Source organism: Phascolarctos cinereus, unplaced genomic scaffold (genome assembly GCF_003287225.1).
Source record: "Phascolarctos cinereus isolate Bilbo 61053 unplaced genomic scaffold, phaCin_HiC Scaffold_1;HRSCAF=81, whole genome shotgun sequence".
NCBI classification, from domain to species: Eukaryota; Metazoa; Chordata; class Mammalia; order Diprotodontia; family Phascolarctidae; genus Phascolarctos; species Phascolarctos cinereus.
Genome location: NW_027555514.1, coordinates 99617535 through 99631632, shown reverse-complemented (window position 1 = coordinate 99631632; position 14098 = coordinate 99617535). Strand labels below are relative to the sequence as shown.

Below are 14098 nucleotides of genomic sequence, written 5' to 3'. Positions count from 1 at the left end.
TTGACCCTGAGGCAGTTGGGACCAGGAAAAGGTATGGCCTGATAGAGTCTGCTCAGGAGTCAGGAGATGGCTTTCAAAGATGTTTCTAGGCAAGGATGATCCCTGGAGCCCTGAAGAAGGCCTTAAGGATTGAAAATTTGATCTTAAGCTGATGAGGGATTGTTGGAAAGATCTTAGAGGAAAGGCAGAGTCTAGAGGTTGATAGTAGGATCCTGAATTGTGAAGATTTAAAGATTTGTGAGACATAGTTTCTTGGCAATTGAATATTGTTTTTTAATAAGACCAGCAGTTTATCACTGAAAAGATGGTGATTTGGCTGTCTCTCTCAGACCAAAGACCGTAATGGTGGTGGAGTCACAATTTATATGCCTTTTGAAGAGGAAATGTTCCATAGGCATGCCTACTTAACCCTGATTGGTTAATCAAATGGGAGGCAGGCTATCTTGGGTGAGTGACTTAGGTAACTGAAATCTTGGTCAAAGAGATATCAATTTCCGTGTTATCAATCTTGATAAAAGGGAGAATCAACATTTCTCTGTATCTGTCTCAGCAAACACAATCAGCAGGCTCATTAACTTAAACTTAGAATTATTCCTATTGTCTGATTAAATCTTGAACTGGGTAAATCTCTAAGAGATTTCCCACACTGTTTGCTTTCTGGATGAAGAATTAGAAAAGGGGAAAAACCTTATTACTAATACACTAATTTGTTAGTAAATGTAAGAGAGAAATATTTATTTCTCACAGAACTGATCTAGGCCTCATAGAGGTCATTATGAAGGCCTTGGGAGGAAAGACATGATGTAAATGTGGGGAGGTTATACAGATCCTGGACTGAAAACTGGTTAGGCTCTGGAGGGGAAACAGAGCATCCAGCAGAACCCAAGGTGACTTGGGGATCACTGGGAAGGTCCTGGAAGGAAAGGAAATTTCTAAACTCAAATGAGATAGTAGTCTAGGTTTATGGAGTGACAGGGAAGAAGAAATAGCTTGATAAAAAAAAAACTGGCTTACATTCCTAAAGACTTCTATTGTTAGCTAGCTAGGTGTAGCTGACTAGGGAGTCTAGTCACAAATGAGTTGTAATAGTTCTGAGGCTATGAACTAAAGACTTGGGGAGAAGAAGCTAAAGACCAGAAGATGGCAGCTCAGTGGCAACCATTTAGCAGAACCCCTTAGCAGGGATCCAGATGGAATTGATAATAGATTCATAATGAACCTCAGCTGTGTGGAGGAAGCAGCACCCCTGATGATACCACCAAAGGATGTTGGTTGCTCTGTGGGGGAACAAGCATCAGCAGTAGAAACCTGAGTTACGCTGATGATGCATCTTGCACATCCTTTTCTCTGTGGAGATATGGCAGCCCTATGTATAGCAGAATACCTCTTGTCCTTTATTTTGCTATGCTCTCTAATGAAGTGTCCTTTGCTTTGAATGAATGTAGTCTCTGGTTTGTGTGTAATGTTATGAGATGTCATTTTGACTGAAGACTGACCCACAATGTGCCTAGAACCTGGCTCAGCTGTCATGACTTACCTAGGTGAGTAGAGACACAAGGACTCCCATTTGTCTTCTCTTTAGTTACATTTTATCCCTGTTCTTTTTAAAGTTGTCCTTGATTCTCCCTTAACTCTCTTTCATTGGCTTACATAAAGTGGGCTCTTTGTGCTGACAGACCCTCTTCCACTTTGCTCTCTTGATGTCCTCTCACTACTCCTGTTATACCAGGCCTTCCTCTGGCCCATCCGTCCCTTCTCCCGATTCCTGAATTAGTTGATTTGAAATATTATCATAGGAACCTAATGGGACAGAGCCATTGATTGAAACTTGGAAGGGCCCTGAGATATCAGAGAGTATAACCCCCTCATTGTACAGGTGAGAAAACTGAGGCCCAGAGATGTTGAGAAGTGTAGTTATTGGCAGAGCCAGGATTCAAATCCAGCACTTCTGATTTTACAACCAGTATGCTTTCCATTGTGTTGCATTGTTCCTCATTTTACTTATAGGGCAGAGTTGGCCCTGGGTAAAAGGAAGTAGGGGAAATCTGTGCCTTCATTCCATGCCACCCCACCTTCCCCTTCTCCCTTTCAATTACTCAGAACCTTCACAGTTACTTATCCCCAGCTTCTCAGAGTACCTGCCCTCCCTACTCCTGCACTTAACCTCATGGGATACTTTTTCTCTGAGTGAAAAACTATACTATCTCTTTCCTTTTCCCTTCATTGTAAGTTTCTTGTTTTACACCCCTCCACTGCCTTGCTACTGACTGGGATCAGGAAGAAATTGATAACAAGATGTTAATTAATGCTATTTTTGTGGAAAAAAATAGAGTTGAATCATTTTTCAGTTAGACAGATTCAGAACTGGTTGAATGGTGAAGCTCAAAAAGATGCAGTAAGTGGTTCAATGTCAACTTGACACCTTCAAAGAGGGACTTGATACACTAGGCACAGGGAGCAAAATAGATGTGTGAATCCAGGTCATGAATGGACAACTAAGTGTTTACCTGATAGGAGGATGTTTAGCAGTGGGTTGGGGGAAGGGCATTAGATAAGGGGATCAGTACAAGAACAGGAAAGGGGGAAGATCTGGGAAGCCTTATAGCTAGACTTAAGGGAGGGAAGCAGAATAGGAGGGGAACAAATATGCATTTTTTGTGGGGGGAGGAGGGTTTGAAAGGTGCCAGGACCAGTAGCCTATGTCCAGATATTTCCTTGACCCTGGCTCTGGTTAGGGACAGGCAAATCTAGCATAAACAAATAGAGACTGCCTGCGTTCAGTGAGGTATCTATATCAGATTTGCATCCATAAAAAGGGTTAGATTCTTTTTTAATCCACATTAGGCACATACAGTGTCCTCCTACTCCTCCGCTTTCTCCTCCATCTGGGCTCCTGCATAAAGCAAAGAAAGATGTTAAATCCTTGGAGAGTCTGGCCTGCTAACAGACATCTGGGTAAGGTGTCCTGGAGCATCTGAGTCTCTACAGGAGCTTGGTAGACAAAGAATGCCCAGCCTACTCATTGTCTTCTTAATGATCTTCTTTCTCCTGGAGTCTATTTCAGCAATCCTAGGAAATGGTTTTATCATCATAGTACTGGGAGGGAGTGGGTGAGATGTTGGACCCTGCCTCCTGGTGACATGATCCTGGCCAGCCTGGGCATCTCCCGCTTCTTTCTACAGTGGACAGCAGTTCTTAGTAACTTCTACAGATATTTCTCCTCAAGTAACAGCAACCTACACTTTGGCATTTTCTGGATTTTTACTAACGTAGCCACTTTCTGGTTGACCACCTGGCTTGCTGTTTTCTATTGTGTGAAAATATCTTCCTTCACTCACCCAATCTTCTTCTGGCTGAAATGGAGAATTTCCCGATGTGTCCCCTGGCTATTGTTGTGGTCCCTACTGATATCCATTTTGATATTCATTTCATATTTTGTAAAGGCCTACCTTGTTTTGCACCTGCAAGTTACTGGGAATTACTCAGAAAAGACCACTTTGGATAATAGGATACATGCATATCAGAGACATTTTTTCAAGCCTCTGCAAATAGTGGTTTCATTAATTCCTTTCCTCTTCTTCCTGGCCTCCACCATCTTGCTCATTTCCTCTCTGTGCCAACACTTGAGGAACATGCAGCAGCACAGTGCCAGTCCTCAGGATCAGAGTATGCTGGTCCACATTACAACCCTGAAGTCACTTTTCTTCTTTCTCATCCTCTATACATCATATGTTCTGCCTCAGATTATCACCACCATAGAACCTACTTCAATTTGCAGCTCTCAGTTTTGGGTATGGGAGGTATTGACCTATGCTGGCATCTCCATCCATCCTGCCTTCCTGATCCTGAGCAGCTCAAAACTGAGAAGGGCTCTGAAAAAGATGCTTCATGCCCCAGAGGCTGCATAAAGGGAATTCAAGTCTGAAGTGGTCAATATCAGTAATCAATATTGAGCATTACCAATATTGCTATTTGCGACATAGACGCATAAGATAGAAGAAAAGAAGGTTTGAAGGAAGGAAGGGAAAAAAAAAGATATTTTATTATGTCCTTGTGATACTTTGACATTGTAATAAGCACTGGGGATACAAATACAATCACTTAGGTGTGGACTTTTTATCTTTTCCTTTCTTTCTTCTCCTACTACCTAGTCCATTTATCCATAAGCCCTGTCAATTTTTCTTCTGTAACATTTCATAGTTAATTGCAAGGTATTTTGAAGGATGACTTCCTAATTTTGCAGATGGGGTACTAAGGCCATGAGAGATCAAGTGACTTGTCTGGGGCCAAACAGCTGGTAAGTGTCTGAGGCAGAATTTGAACCCAGCTCTTCCTGATTCCAAGTCTAACATTTACTTCATTTCACCATGATTTTACTTTTCCTTGTCTTTTGTTCTCATACTCATACCCACAGCCACAAGAATAGCCCCCATCTTGTGCTCTAAACTCCTTGTGCCTACATGGTTGTATAATCCTTTTTACTGGCCTCTGGAACTATCCTGCAAAGAACAGTCAGGTACACCTCAATTACTGGCAAGGGAGACTATGGGCAAGTCACTTAGCTCTCTAAGCCTTGCTTTCTTCATCCAGGAAAAAAAATGTGCAATGCATCTGTGTGTGTGTGTGTGTTTGTGTGTGTGTATGCAATGTATGCTTTATAAATATGTACAATACGTATATGCGTATGCACACACATAAACACACATTCATACATGCACACACATACATACACATACACACAATGGAGATAATAATATTTTCTCTTCCTACCTCAGGAAGGTACAAAGAGCAAAGTATTTTGTCAGCCTCTAAATGGTAGAGGTACAAGATTTCTTGCTATTCCACTTTTACCCTCTTCAGAAACCTAGAGTGGCCATCAATTTCCTCTCACAGTCCAGCTGAAATGCATCATGGACTTTAGCTGACCACAACTCTTTCCCCATTGACAGACACTAGATGCTTTTCATTGGATTTGCCTCAGATGATTATACTTGAAAGGCTTTTTCAGTCATGGCCTGACTTTTTTTGTTTTCTCATTCCTTTCAAAACTCAGCTGGAAGTACACCTTCTATTCCCAGTAAAATGTCAGTTCCTTGAAGTCACAAGTTTTTCTCTTTGGACCCCTAGAACAATGGCATAGCAGATAAGGACCCAGCCTCTTTGTCAGGAAGACCTGAGTTCAAGTCTTACCCAAGACATATGCTTTCTGGGTGACTCAGAGAATTGACTTTAGCTCTCAGGGTCCAAGACAGTGCTTTAAGATTATAGGTTGCTGAGCAGGTACTGATTAGCATTGTGATTTCCTTATACTAATGAAATCACAGGTGCACTTTCCTTGCTTCACCCCACCCCCACTGATAAAAACAAAGCAATACTCTTTCTACCTAATCATAATCATACAAATCATAAACTAATGTGAGTCTGGGATAGCACCCACAAATGGATGGAGTCCAGAGGAGGGCAGTAGTTGGCTCTCTATAGGCCTAAGAGATGTCCAAAGAGCTGGGATGACTCTGGGTCCCCTCTGCTGTTGGGTAGTTCATATGACATACGGGGAAAGCATTTGATAGCAGATGTAGCATGGACCTCACTACCAAACAGTCTAAGGCACTGATTATGGTGCCCAACTTGGTGTCATATTAGTTACTGAGTAGTTACCTGTTTGAATTTAACTGTTACTATTCCTTTAATATAATAATGTCTTTTTGGCTTATAAATACTCAAATAGTTCTCTGATCTTATCCATTTGTCAGTTTCCTCCAGTGTTGTAGGTCACATTTTATAGATGCCTATGTATCTCCTGTGATCTTGTAAATGTACTCTTCTAAGTTCTTTATAGGGTGTATGCCCAGTGCTAGGAAGGAAGACTTTCTTCTTCACCTTCCCTCAACATCTTGAAGATACCATGGAGCACACTGCCTGTTCATATGTTTTCTTTACCATTTGCTATATTATGATAGGACCAGAATTTTAATGACTCAGCTTCCAGGATTTCCCTCTTCCCCTTGGAAACCTAATCAGTCATAGCTTCTCTGACATAGCTTCCTGAAAAGGTCCCAGCCCACTGAAATCGGAGTCTCTCAGAATTGGTGGATGCTTGCAACCATGTGATAACCATTTGACTTACTGACCAGATGAAGTTTCCAGATGGGGAGGAAGAGGATTCTGTCCAGAGAAGCTAATATCCATGTTGTATATACTTGCTCTGTTAGGGCAAGGTAAGCCTCCTCCTTTATTAAATGTCCAGTGACTTGAGAGTACCTCATTTAGTCCCAACACCAAACGTGCACCAAGAAGGTACTGGCTTTAGAGCCATGTCTGCAAAATAGGTGACCAGCCTATCTTTTCTTCCTGACATACAATTTCTTGATAACATCTTTTACTCTTGCTCTTTTTTGTAGTTACTCATTCACTCTATTTTGAAGCTTGCTAACACTCACCATGTACTTTTCCATTGTCCACTGCATTGTACTCATTTGTAGCTCTTCAGAGACGATGGTTCCATTGCTGTATAGCAACACTGGTAATATGTCAGTATGGAAAGATGGCTCTTTCCTTTCATGGGAAACCTTTCATGAAACAAAGATGCCTTATAGAAGAGGAAAATATTTCCCTTAGGTCTGGACAAATAAGAGATGGAGAGAGAAAGGAAATGTCCCTTTCTCCATTCCCCCCACCTTCCTCCTTTTCTGAAAATCTGTTTATTACCAGAAGAGTTTATCTGAGTTAATCTAAGTTTATCTTTATGGAGTGAGGGAATCCAAAATCATAGACCTTGGAGGAACCCAGCCATCATTTGGTATTACCACTAGGGGAAATGTGCCTAGCTCAAAGTAACACACTTATTCAGTTAATGGTAGGTCTGGCTCAGAGGAAAAGAGGAAGAAGTCGAGAAGAATAACACAAAGGAGACAAGAACTATAAAGTGAAAAGTAGAAAGAAAGACCCTTGAGAGGCTTGAAGGAGAGGGCTTATGCAAGAGCAGGTATCGTCCTTGGACAGCTGAAGAGAAACTCCCTGCTCAGCTAAGCACAAGTGTATTCTATGCACCTGGGTTATTTAACATGGAAATAGTCTTTCATCTCTATCTATGTCTGTTTATCATAGTGGTCTCAGTTCAGAACTTAGTACAGTGTTTGGCCCAGAGCTGCTACTTAATAAATAAATACTTGTTGATTGATTTAGATCCAGTTCTGCCACACTAAATCTGGCTGGCAGAATGTAGCCTATTATTTGTCTTTTATTTAACACTGAATATGATGAAGATAAAAATAGCTCTGATGATAAAAATGAATGAAATGTATTTTAAGTGAGAGATATTTCTGTGTAGTTATTTTCTGTATATATACAACAGATATGTACATACATAGTTTATACCAGAGGTTCCCAAACTTATTTGGCCTACTGCCCAGTTTACAAAAAAAAAAAATTACTCAGTACCTCCCTGGAAATCTTTAATCTTCTAACAGTTTTTTTTTAAATTTGCATCATTTCAAAAATATGAAATATTCTATTAAAATGATGTATCTTAAATTAAATAATTTTTTGTAAATTTGTGGGTTTTTCCTGCATGAAATTTTGATTATACAGTTTTGCATCATGTAACCATATTGTATATAATCGTATTGTAAACAAGTCATTACACATATATATTCCTGCAAATGTATGCTTGATTCCCTTACCATGCATGAAATCCTGGCCTGCCAATACTTCCTTATTAAGATCTGTTGGTGGACTTGACCACTGACTGATCTTGCATTAACTTGCATTTTGTGTGTTTATTGGGAAAATAATATAATCACTACGACTTTAACTCTGTTACACAACAGATGAAACATGTATGAATGGTTTTTCAAAATTTTTTTTTCTCTTCTCTTCTTTCCTTATGCTTCCACTGCCCCCTTATTTTTATTCAACACTCCCCAGTTGTACCCTAGGCCAGTACCTCCCCTCTGGATCATTCCAGTGCCCTCCAGGGGTAGCATTGCCCACTTTGGGAACTTTTGGTTTACATACACACATATATAAAATCTTTCAAAGTGCTATCATTTTAGGCCACCAAGGAATGGCCTTCTAGGTCCTTGGGTGTGGCATTTTGACTGAGTCCATATTTTCCAGAACAAATTTTTTTATTAAGGAGATTTGTTCTGTGAAGTTTGGATTCAGTCAAAGGGCCACACTTCAGGACCCAGTAGGCCACATGTGGCCTCCAGGCTACAGGTTCCCCACCCGTGCTGTTGGCAATCCTTATTGTTGTAATGAATTAGCCCTGATGCACTCAAGAAGGGTAATATAAATTTGTAAGGGGCAGTCCAATGACTCACACTGGGCAGAAGGCCAGGAAATAGAAGAACTGTGCTTTTGATTTCTTTTTTTGCCTTGCACATGTGTGGAAATTTTCTCTTCCCCTGGGATTGTAAGGAACTGAAAGACAAGGCTATCTTTTGCCTATATGGCAACTTATGTATGTAGTAAATACTTTGTTGAGAATGCTAAGGATGGTCATGATTATCAACCTTGTGACAGAGACAATCCCCTAACATAATGACCCTAGGTATATTCTCTCCTAGCTCACAGTTGCAACCCAGGATAGTTGGAGAATGTACATATTGTAACCCCCATTGCCTAGAGTCCAAATATTCACTTGAAAGCATCTAATTTATAGTATTACATTATTGTTATTTTTATTATTGTTATTATTATCATTATTATTATTGCTAAGAAGGAAAATGATTGAAATCTTAGAATGAAATGTCATTTGTTCCAAAGATAACTTTCTCTCTCTCAGTCCCTCTCTGCCTCCCTCCTTCCCTCTGTCTCTCCTCCAATACCTAGACTATACCTGTACCTGTATCTATATCTAAACCTGTTCCTGAATCTATACCAATATTGGTATCTATACCAATACCGTATCCATGTGTGTATCTATATTTGTATTCATATCCATATCTATCTCCATTTCCATGTCCATCTTTATATGTATCTCTAATCTCTATATAGTTACAAGCAAAGGGTATCCACATTACTCCCTACCAATTTTTCCATGATTCTACAGCACAGACCATTGTTTGCATTGTTGGGCGAGGCTAGAATATGTTTCCAAAGAATACTCTGGTCTTCCTATATCATTTCCCTAATACAAGAAGATGGAAAAAGAAAAATCCTCTTGAGTCCTTTCCTTCTGTCCATGAAGGTCCTTCTTTTCCTCTCCAATTACCGGTCCCACTAGTCACCATGAATATCCATGGGGCAGACCCACTTTATGTCTTCCTGTTACTCAAAAGGAAAAAGGAGGAGCAAGAAATGAACAAAGAGTCCAGTAATTGCTATATGACACAAAGACACTGAACATAGACTCTGCTTCTCAATCACCATCAAGTATTTTTCTAAGTGTCCATTTTGGAGAGAGCATTACACCAGGTCCAAAGGACTCAAAAGAGGGACTTTATATATATATATATATATGCTATATTAAGACAATAACAATATAACTATATAACTTTGTGAATTAGCCCTAGCCTATGCTATGATTCTTATTCCTACCAGGCACACCGCAAAATTTGAAAATGAGTTCTTGTTTTCCTAGTATCCTCTTACAATCTGTAGGTCAGATAGCCTCGAAAACTTAATACCCTCTAGTGGCCATAACTAGGCTTCCTACCTCTTGCCCCCTGGGCAAAACAGTCTCAGAGAAAGGGTAGGAAGTTGTGCAGAGCACAGGCCAGTCATAGAGGCAATTGTGCAAGGAGAGGGGGAAGCCTGTTTTCCAGAAGGTCTGGCATAGCCTAGTAGACATTGGAAGGGAAAGTGGGACTGGGCAAAGGTGAGCCATGGTGATAGGACAGTTGTAATAGTAGCCTGGGGGTGGCCCCAGAAGCATGGGACAGCGGAGGACTTTCAGGGGATTTGTGGGATGGAGAGCATGAAGGGGAAGAACTCTGTTCTCAGGAGGTAGAATGCCCCACTGGATGTTGGCATACTGGGATAAAGTCTTCTTCATTCCATGCCAGTTAACCTTTGATGGCTATCTATTTCCTATAGGATAAAATCTAAACTCTTTAGATTTCAAGCATTCAAGGCCTTCCATAATTTGGTGCCTCCCAACTTCTTCAACCTTATCTTTCCTTCCACACAAATTATTCCCTAAAATAATGGTCAAAACGTCCTACTCTTTGTACCTTGAACATGGTGGCGTGCCTCCGGCTATTCCCTCTGCCTGCCATGCCCTTTTCTTTCCTTTCAACTTATGTAAGTCTTACATTTCCTTCAAGGACAAGCTCTAAGTCTGTCTTCTCTATGAAAACTTTCCTCACTTCCCTAGTTTTTAGTAACTGCTTCCTCCTAGAAACTCCTGTAGGACTTATTGCCTACATTTACTTGCCCCTTACAATGTTTTGTCTTATGTTGTCAATTATTTTTGTTAAGTATTATATAATAATAATTATACATTAAATGAATTAATTATTTAGTATTTTGTTAATTACAATTAATAACGTTAAATATTGTTAATAAGTTATTATGTTCTTGTCTGTAAAGTGATTGTAGGTTCTTTGAAGGAAGAGGATATATAGGAAGCCTCTTTTTAGTCCTTTGGACCTGCTGTAATTCCCTCCCCACAGTGGATACATAGAGAAATACTTGATGAAGGTGACTGAGAAGCAGAGTCTATGTTCAGTCTCTTTTTGCATCCTCAGTAATCAGCATTGGAGGTTGCTCAAAGTAAATGCTTAATAAATGCTTGCTGAATAAAGCAGAACAGTGACAATGACATTGACTGTACTAGAGTTTGGGATATGAGGAACATCAGAGATGGGACCAAATGTGGAGTAGAATTGGGGTAATAAGGGACAGCAGCATCCCTTTTACCCAGTCAAAATGGAGGGCAAGAGGCTGACTGTATCTTATATGATCTTTGTGAGCCAGGCTTAGTTTGCTCAGATTGGCTCTCCTTGCCACTCAGGAGTCAGGAGTGCATAATTACAGCATAAACTCTTTCCCAGAAGTCCCTGACTCTAGGTTAAATAGAGCAAGATTGATTTTGGAAGCTATACTCCAAAATTATTATTTCATTTACACAGAATTTACTATGGGGAACTTCCAAGGATACTTTGCATATTGCTTATGTCTAGGGTTTCTATAAATGTGGGTAAAACTGGCTCTTGTGTAACTACTCAAGGTAACAAGTGGTTTGGAATATGAGATTGCCTATATTTCACTCTACTGAAAATGCAGAACATGCAGCAGACTGAAAGGAATTCAAATGTAGAAATCACAAAGGGAGTTTCAATGACTCATCAACAATATACACAATTCTCTTCATTCTCCAGTGGGTTCCACTTTCCACAGGGTCCTGTAGATTGACTCAGCACTACTCTGTGGTTTGAATTTACTTACAAGGTAAACTGAACTTGGGGTTACCAGCAGGATAACACCCTGACATTTTAGTGACTCCCTTCCTGAGAGTCCTATACAGACCTCTGCAAAGTTGTATTGTTATTCCATGACTTTTATTTCACTGGAACTGAAACATGGTTTGGGCAGATAATCCCTTTCCTATTAGACCCACTTGGATTGTCCAAGTTAAACCGAAGTTTTTGTTCTCTCCATGTCTTGGCTTTATCCTCTTTATGCCTTGTCTATCTGGGGATGGGACTCATGGATAATCTTCTCTCTTCAAGAGGTAGACTGCTCAGGAAGTATCTCTTTTCAGGATATGTCATAGTCCTGAGAAGCAACCTTTAAGTCTACACTGCTCAAGACATTTCCCTTCTTTGACTAGAAGGCTAAACTCTGTAATTCTAATGTCCAGGAAATACCTTTCTTCTAATGAGAAGGAGGTATTGAGGAATGACAGAAGCCATTAACTCTGCTCTCAGGCCATGTGAACAACCACAAAAGGGACCATGTGAAGTAGACATAAAATATTTTTCATTTTCTGGTGCTCCACTTTCTGGAGCACTGCCCACGGCTCCAGGAAGCATTAGGCAAATGCTAGCTAGCTTAACAAGGATTGGAGAAGGGAGCTACAGGAATTCTATCCAAGGAGTATTTGCATCTCCAAATGAAGGGTTAGTTAAATCACTCACCTCTTTTCATGTACTCTCATTTACCTAGATATGCAGACAAAGAGCACAGTTTTCCTTATGTGCATATGGAGACATCTGAAAAGGGAGTAATCTTATTAACTAATCTGTTTTGGGTGACATGGAAAATGATGATGCTTCATATTATTCTCTATCTGTGTTATCTGTGGAGTTAGTAGAGACCACTTTTTTCCATCATGATGTCAAGGAGTCAAGCAACTGGATTCTTCCCCCATTTTCTCATTTCATCAACCCATATTAATTACGTGGCTACTGAGTGCAAAATATTGGTCTAAGCACTGGTACTCTGATGTCTTAGTGATATGTTTTTTTATTGTCTCTAGTCTACACTCCTGATTCTTTAGGACTTTCAGTAAAATGTTGAAGAAACATCTCCATTCCAGAATCTTCACATTGGAAATACCTTCTGCCACTGAGGTCTCTATTGCCACTTGGCTGGTTCCTTCCAGTACTTGTCTTTTAAGGAGGAGGCTCAGGCCAGCCACATCTTCATTCCTTACCAGATTGTACCCCTGACTCTTCTGGACTTCGTCTATAATCCCACTGCACCTTCTGCTTCCTTTTATTTGTTTTTCCCTGTTAGAATATAAGCTAGAGTATAAGCTCCTTGAGGGGATGTTCTGTCTTTCTGCTTTTATTTATATTCCCAACGCTTAGCATAGTGCTTGGCATATTGTAAGCATTTAATAAAAACTTGTTGATTTGATCTAATATGGATCTTTCCTCCACCAATGTATATTGAAATCTCTTCAAGCTTTCTTGTCTTCTGAAAATTTTATCCCTGTTTTCCCATACATCATCCTTAGAGTATGTATCAGATCACACATAGATAGCACAAGACAGAGTCAGAATATGAACTCAGGCCTATCAACATTTCAATTGTACCATATTACCTCCTATTTGATTTCTAAAAGAGTTCCTCCCCAACCTTTAATAATGGATTCCAACTCCAATGGGCTGGCCATGTTATTTGCATGGCAAACATATGTTTGCCTAAAAGACTATTTTAAAGAGAATTTACACAAGACAAGTGCTCACAGAGAGGTCAGAAGAAGCTATACAAGGGCATTCTAAATGGGTGTATATTTCTGGGAATACAATTTCATTTTAATGAGAACCATTTCTCTCATTTTCCCAGCATTTAGGTTCATGTTTCTTACTTCTGTCAGCACTTCCCAATTGATTCTTAAAGTTTAGAGGCATCTTCCCTTTCTTTCTCCAATTGCCTTTCTATATTCTATGAAAGGGAGAGGCAAAGAAAAGAACACTGGTTTTGGAGTCAAATGGCTTGAATTCAAATTCTTTCCCAGATGCCTATTACCCATATGACCTTGGATGAATCACTTAACTTTCCTAGGCCTCATTCTTTCTTAAGAAGTGAATAGGTTTGAATAGGTCAGGGGTACTTAACCTGAGGTCTATGAACTCAAAAAGCATGTATTTTTTTTTTTACAACTATTCCAATATAAATGGTTTCCTTTGTAATTCTACATATTTTACTTTATTGATTTAAAACATTATTTTGAGAAGAGGTCCATATGCTTCACCAGACTCCATAGGGGACTAGGACCCAAAGAAGGCAAAAAAAGTGGTTTCTGAACTCCTTTTTGTCTGTATATTCCTTTGACCCCTCCGTGGCAGCTGATCAGGAACATGAAAATTACCTAAGGCTGTTTCTTACAATCTTCCATCAAGAAGCAGTTAAAATTAACTGTTAAAGCAATGGTTCGTGACTCTTTTTGGGTCACAAACACCATTGACTATCCAGTTGAGTCTATATTCTCTGATGAGCACTTTTACAAATATAATCTCATTTCATAATCACAACTCTGCAAAGCAAATACTATTATTATCCCCATTTTTACAGTTGAGGAAACTGAGGCAAAGAAAGGTTAAATGACTTGCCCAGGGTTATAAAGCTAGTAAGTATATACAGCTGGATTTGAATTCAGGTCTTCCTGACTGCAGACCCAGCACTGTATTGTGCTACCAGC

At 39.8% G+C, this 14098-nt stretch overlaps 2 pseudogenes; one reads left to right on the top strand and one right to left on the bottom strand.

Annotated features, from left to right (window-relative positions):
- The window catches only part of LOC144455860 (olfactory receptor 2F1-like), an 88161-nt pseudogene that overhangs the window by 16841 nt on the left and 57222 nt on the right, over positions 1-14098 (bottom strand).
- On the top strand, positions 3007-3908 carry LOC110216288 (taste receptor type 2 member 134-like; annotated as a pseudogene).